At 46.2% G+C, this 7,192-nt stretch overlaps 1 long non-coding RNA gene across 1 annotated transcript; it reads right to left on the reverse strand.

Annotated features, from left to right (window-relative positions):
* Positions 1-3,365: 3,365 nt before the first annotated feature.
* On the reverse strand, positions 3,366-6,836 carry LOC131382396 (uncharacterized). Its single transcript, XR_009211856.1, has 2 exons — positions 6,607-6,836; positions 3,366-3,575 (listed from the first exon to the last, which is right to left on the reverse strand). It is a non-coding gene; the product is annotated as an uncharacterized LOC131382396 (long non-coding RNA).
* Between the last annotated feature and the right edge of the window lie 356 nt (positions 6,837-7,192).

Consider the following 7,192-nt stretch of genomic DNA (forward strand, 5'->3'; position numbering starts at 1 on the left):
GTTATTTGAACATATTTATTAGGTCTGGAAGATAATCCTGTGTTGTTTTTTATGTAGAAAAAAACATAAGGCTGGGTGCAGTGCTCACACCTACAATCCCAGCAGTTTTGGAGGTCATGGTGGGAGGATCACTTGAGGCCAGGAGTTTGAGGCCAGCCTCAGCAACATAGCATCTACATCTATTTTTAATTTTTATTTTTTAAAGAAAAACAATAGAAGAGAAGGCTGATCTTAAGCTACAGGGTTGTTTTGTATGTTTGTTTGTTTTGGAGACAGAGCAAGACTCTGTCTCCCAGGCTGGAGTGCAGTGGTACAACCTCAGCTCCCTGCAACTTTCACCTCCAGGGTCAAGCGAATTCTCCTGCCTCAGCCTCCCAAAGTAGCTGGGACTACAGGCACCCCCGCCTGTATGTCTGATTGACTTTTGTAGAAATAGTAGAGACAAGGTTTCACCATGTTGGCCAGGCTGTTCTTGAACTCCTGACTTCAAGTGATCCACCCACCTCGGCCTCCCAAAGTGCTGGGATTACAGGCATGAGCTACTGCGCCCAGACGCCAAGCTAGAGTTTTAAGGCAGGAAATGAGAGAAAGATATTGAGAGAGGAAAACCAGGTGGTAAGAAAACTCTAAAGGTGGCCGGGCATGGTGGCTCATGCCCGTGATCCCAGCAGGAGTTTGAGACCAGCCTGGCCAACATGGTGAAACCCTGTCTCTACTAAAAATACAAAAATTAGGCAGACGTGGTGGTGCACGCCTGTAATCCCAGCTATTTGGGAGGCCGAGGCAGGAGAATCACTAGCAGAGATTGTGTCTCCCCACTCCCTCTCCAAAAAAAACGGAAGTTCCTGCAGCAGTTCAAGCTGTGAAAGGCAGGCCCTCTGCCATGCAATTCTTTCTGATTTTTCTTTTTTATTTTTGGAGTCGGGGTCTGGCGCTGTCACCCAGACTGGGGTGCAGTGGTGTGGTCATAGCTCACTGAGGCCTCCGACTCAAGCTCTAGCGATCCTCTTACCTTGCCTTTCAAATTGCTGGGATTATAAGCAGGAGCCACCGCATCTGGCCTGTGTGACACAATTCTTTTTTTTTTTTTTCGAGATGGAATCTCGCTCTGTCACCCAGGCTGGAGTGCGGCGGCGCCCTCTTGGCTCACTGCAAGCTCCGCCTCCTGGGTTCACGCCATTTTCCTGCCTCAGCCTCCCGAGTAGCTGGACTACAGGCACCCGCCACCATGCCCAGCTAATTTTTTGTATTTTTAGTAGAGACGGGGTTTCACTGTGTTATCCAGGATGGTCTCAATCTCCTGACCTCGTGATCCCCCCGCCTCGGCCTCCCAAAGTGCTGGGATTACGGGCATGAGCCACCGTGCCCGGCTTGTGTGATGCAATTCTGATGTCAACTCCCTGATGTTACCTCAAATGCCACAGGTTAAGGCCACCAGCCCCCAATAGGCTGCCCTCACTTTAGATGCAGCTGCAGGCTTGGGTGTCCTCAGACCACAGGTACTTCTCACCAACTGGTGCAAATTTGGAGGTTTCCACCATGCCTTCAAGTTTGATAATTCACTATAACAACTCACAGAACTCAGAAAAGCATGATACCTTCTTTCTCCCTTTTTTTTTTTGTTTTGTTTTTTTTTGAGATGGAGTCCTGCTCTGTCACCCAGGCTGTAGTACAGTGGCCACCACCCTTGGCTAATTTTTGTATTTGTATTGGAGATGGAGTTTCGCCATGTTGGCCAGGCTGGTCTTGAACTCCTGACCTCAGGTGATCCGCCCACCTTGGCCTCCCAAAGTGCTGGGATTACAGGCATAGCCACCATGCCCGGCCGACTTCTAGAGTTTCAATAACAGAGATGTGGTTCAAGAAGGAAAGGGAGACATGTTTTGTAGATGGCAGGAGCTTCATGAAAAGAAGCCAGTGAAGGGCAGGGTGTGTAGCTGTCTACCTACGGAAACCAGCCAGGAGCCTCCCCGCAGGGACTTCAGCGCAGACGGCTGGGAAAATCTGCATTAACCTGAGCTCTGGACCTAAGAGAGGACAAGGCCTTGACTGTTTCTACAGACTCACAAGACGCAATCTTTGTGGTCCATGCCCACGGTGTGATCTGGAAAACAGAGGGCCTTCTAAATGCCAACAACAAGGAAATCAAATGTGCAACAAACAGAAATACTGGCATTGATGTGGGCCATGGAGAGGCCTAAACAGATGACTGCAGTCCACTGCCAAGGTCATCAAAGGGGTGACTCTGAAATAATAAATTTCAGACGCCATGGCCCAAATAGCTGCACAAGGTGGGGAAGTCCTCCACATGCCTCTGCTTCCTTCAGTACCTCTTTATGAAATAAGCCGAAGTACTTCCCTGGGGAATTTCCTTTTTCTTTGTTTCTTTTGAGAAGGAGTCTTGCTCTGTCACCCAGGCTAGAGTGCAGTGGCGCGATCTCGGCTCACTGCAACCTCTCCCTCCCGGATTTCAGCAATTCTCCTGCATCAGACTTCTGAGTAGCTGAGATTACAGGTGCGTGCCACCATGTCCAACTAATATTTGTATTTTTAGTAGAGACAGGATTTCACTATCTAGGCCAGGCTGGTCTTGAACTCCTGACCTCGTGATCCACCCGTCTTGGCCTCCCAAAGTGCTGGGATTGCAGGCGTGAGCCACTGCACCCGGACTCCTTTTTTTACTTTTTGAGATGAAGTTTCGCTCTTGTTGCCCACGCTGGAGTGCAATGGCGAGATCTCAGCTCACTGCCAGCTCCTCCTCCCAGGTTCAAGCGATTATCCTGCCTCAGCCTCTCGAGTAGCTGGGATTACAGGCACCACCCAACACCAAACCCAGCTAACGTTTTGTATTTTTAGTAGAGATGGGATGTCACCATGTTGGCCAGGATGGTCTTGAACTCCTGACCTATAATGATCCACCTGAATTGGTCTCCCAAAATGCTGGGATTACAGGCGTGAGCCACTGCGCCCAGCCCCTCCCATACCTCTTTTGGCCAAGGCAGTACAATTCAGAAGAATCTTGCCAGGGAAGACTGGTAAATGGATGTCAATGTGATGCCGATGGCTCCTCGTGGATTTAGATACCTCCTAGTGCTTATTGATACCTTTACCAGTTACACGGGGGCTTTTCCATGCCAGACTGAAAACGCAGGTGGTCAGGGATCGACCCTCAACTATTTACTAGCAGAACACTGAGGGGACTGTGCGGTCACCAATACCTCCTATTGCGCTTGGATAAACACCTCCCAGGAAATAGAGATGAATAGAAAGGAAATAGTCAAACAAGCAGAATGGCTGCATTCCTTCAACCAGAAGCGTCCATTAGTCTGTTTTCATACTGCTATAAAGAACTACTAGAAACTGGGTAATTTACAGAGAAAAGAGCTTTCATTGACTCACAGTTCTGCAGGCTGTACAGGAAGCGTGGCTAGGGAGGCCTCAGGAAACTGACAATTATGGCAGAAGGCGAAGGGGAAGCAGGCACGTCTGGCCATGGTGGAGCAGGAGAGACAGAGAGAGTGAAGCCAGAGGTGCTGCACGCTTTTAAACAACCAGATCCCATGAGCGCTCACTCACTGTCAAGACAACAGGAAGGGGGAAGTCAGCCCCCATGAGCCAATCACCTCCCACCAGGTCCCTCCCTCAACACTGGGAATTACAATTTGACTTGAGATTTGGGTGGGGATACAGAGCTGAACCATATCAAGGGTAGTTCAACCACTGAGATTAATTGATTGCTTGACTGAGATGGTGTCCCGCTCTGTTACCTAGGCTGGAGTGCAGTGGCACAATCTCGGCTTACTGCAACTTCCGTCTCCCGGGTTCAAGCAATTCTCCTGCCTCAGCCTCCCAAGTAGCTGGGACTACAGCACATGCCACCATGCCTGGCTAATTTTTGTATTTTTAGTAGAGATGGGGCTTCACCATGTTTGCCAGGCTGGTCTTGAACTCCTGACCTCGTGATCATCCTGCCTCAGCTTTTCTTTTGCTGGCATTACAGGTGTGAGCCACCGCACCCGGCCAACCATTGAGATTTAGAAGGCAGTCGAGTCCACTATACCACAGCTCACCTGGTTTCTTCCTCTATTGGGGTCCCTCGTGGCCACTGTTCTGTCACTTTTCGGTCCTATTTATTTAAATGGATGGTGAGCTGTTGGTCCTCCAGGCTCCAACACTTCCACCTTCAGCTTGTATTACAATACCAGCCTTTCAAGCTACTCCAAGTGACCCCAGAACTCATTTGAACTCAGAAGCCCACTCACTTTAGGGGACTCAGTGCCCCTGGTCAGCATGAAGTCGATGCAGAAGCATGACCTCCATCCCTAATCCCTCAAGAATGATCGGAAGGTGTCAGCAGGAGGGTGGGGGTGCGGTTTGTAAATCTGTAACTGCATCAGACCAAATCTAGTTCAACTTTTTTTTTTTTTTTTTTTGACGGAGTTTCACTCTTCACCCAGGCTGGAGTGCAATGGCACGATCTCAGCTCACTGCAACCTCCCCCTACTAGGATCAAGTGATTCTGCAGCCTCAGCCTCCCGAGTAGCTGGGATTACAAGGGTGCACCACCATGCCTGACTAATATTTATATTTTTAGTAGAGACGGGGTTTCACCATTTTGGCCAGGCTGGTATGACCTCCTGATCTCCACGTGCCTTGGCCTCCCAAAGTGCTGGGACTACAGGCGTGAGTCACTGCACCCGGCTCAGTTCAACTTTTATGTAATGAAGTTGTCAGCTGTTTTTCAATTGTCATGGACCTGCAGGTTGAAGGTCATGTACACTGTGCATGCCCAGGTTAAGCAAGTGTGCCACCACAGGGTGGAACCTAAGAGCTCGGCCTGAAGAGCTGGGACCCATTTAAGAAACGGACACCCCATAGCAGAGCCAGGATCCAATCAGATTGAGTTTTGATGTCACCCCATGGCAGGATCCAGTCAGATCACACCTCCCAGCATTACTTTATTGCAAGATCCAATCAAATCACACCTCATTACCCTATGCTTATAAAACCTGACATAGCCCCCAGCTGTGTAAGGGAGATTTGAGTATTTCCTCCTGTGTTCTTGCTAGCTGACTTACAAAAAAGTTTTTTAAAAAAGGCTGGGCGTGGTGGCTCACGCCTGTAATCCCAGCACTTTGGGAGGCTGAGGCAGGCAGATCACTTGAGGTCAGGGATGCAAGACCAGCCTGCCCAACATGGCGAAACCCTATCTCTATGAAAAATACAAAAATTAGCTGGGCGTGGTGACACACACCTATAATCCCAGCTACTGGGAGGCTGAGGCAGGAGAATCACTTGAACCCAGGAGGTGGAGGTTGCAGTGAGCCAAGATCACACCACTGCATTCCAGCCTGAGAGACAGAGTGAGAAGACTCTGTCTAAAAAACACAATGTTAAAATTAGCACCAAATGATTTACAAGTAAAAAAAATTTTTAGCTGCATATGTTTACATAACTTGAATTAGATTACGAAAAACACATACAAAATAGAAAGGCACAAAGAAGAGAGCAAAAAGTGCATGAGATCTCACACCCAAGGATAACCGCTGAGAACATGAAAGTGCTGACTCTTCCAGCCTTTATACTATACACATTTAGGCCATTGTTTTGTTTTTATAAAACTGGAATCATATAATACAGATAGTTTTATAATCTGGCTTTTAAACACAATAATTACATAACATTTAGCTGTTTCATTTGCATTCAAATTCATAAGGGTTCCAGTAACTCATTTATCAGAAAACCAAGAGAAATATTCCCATGAAAATGTAAGTACGTAAGGCAGGGCATGGTGGCTCACGCCTGTAATCCCAGCACTTTGAGAGGCCAAGGTGGGCGCATTACCTGAGGTCAGGAATTCGAGACCAGCCTGGCCAGCCTGGACAACATGGTGAAACCCCGTCTCTGCTTAAAATACAAAAATAAGCTGGGTGTGGTGGTGTGCGCCTGTAATCCCAGCTACTCAGAAGGCTGAGGCAAGAGAACCGCTTGAACTCGGGAGATGGAGGTTGCAGTAAATTGAGATTGCGCCACTGCACTCCAGCCAGGGTGCCAAAGTGAGACTCCATCTCAAAAAAAGATAAAAATAAAAAATTATATATATATAATATATATATTACTATATGTATATTATATATGTATATAATATACATATGTATATATGTATATAATATATATATATATGTGTGTATATATATATTTTTCCAGACAGGATCTTACTGTGTCTCCCAGTCTGAAATACAGTGGCACAATCATAACTCACTGCAGCCTCAAGTTTCTGGGCTCAAGTGATCCTCCCACTTCAGCTTCCCAAGTAGCTGGAACTACAGGTGCATGCCACCATGCCCAGTCAATGTTTTTTGTAATTTTTCATAGAGGCAGGGTCTCACTGTTGCCCCGTCCTAATAAACAGTATGTGATGAAAACAAAAAAGTAAATCACCTTAAAGTTAAGTCTTTAATGTTAAGTCTTTAATGAGAAATGCAAATAAAGCATTTCTCAATAAATTATGGGAAGAGAATCAACTGAAGAATAAACATCTTTAGTAAATCTTTTGCTCATGTGCATTAACCAATACTCTTGAAAACCAGGATTAAATTACTGTACCTTCTTAACATTCCTTTGAAATTCCTTATGGCGCATAGGTAGCGTAGAAAGTAACTGCTTCACGCTGACTGTGATCCCTCTGGGGCGGGGGTAGGGGGTTTTCTGGATGATTTTCCCATTGTGATCAAACACCAGTCGAGTCCCAACCTTTGCCAATGCGTGGCAGGTAGAAATGGTGACATCGCTGTGAGAGAATACCAGGCATGGTGTGTTCAGTGAGAGACCCATGATGTTGGGCACTGACTATGCTTTTCTTCACTTGCTTTTCTCTCAAAACTTTCTTAAAAAGCTGATGATCCCTGAGATAACCAAGATCTAAATGGTTGAGGAGTCATCATAATATCTAAGGTTTGGCATCTAAAAGACAGTGAGACAGAGAGCACTAAACATGTTTTGTTTTGAAAAAAGCTTTGATTTCATTTTCAGGTTGAACTGTAAAACCATAAATAATCTCAAGATTTATTTATTCACAAATAGAGATGTTAGTACTCTTCAAACAAAATTTTTTTAAAGAATTTTTTAAAAGTTTTAAGAATTTTTTTAAAGAATCCAAAAGATACTATAATTAAAATGTATACGTAGGGCA

The sequence above is a fragment of the Hylobates moloch genome, unplaced genomic scaffold, assembly GCF_009828535.3.
Source record: "Hylobates moloch isolate HMO894 unplaced genomic scaffold, HMol_V3 SCAFFOLD_1, whole genome shotgun sequence".
NCBI lineage: Eukaryota > Metazoa > Chordata > Mammalia > Primates > Hylobatidae > Hylobates > Hylobates moloch.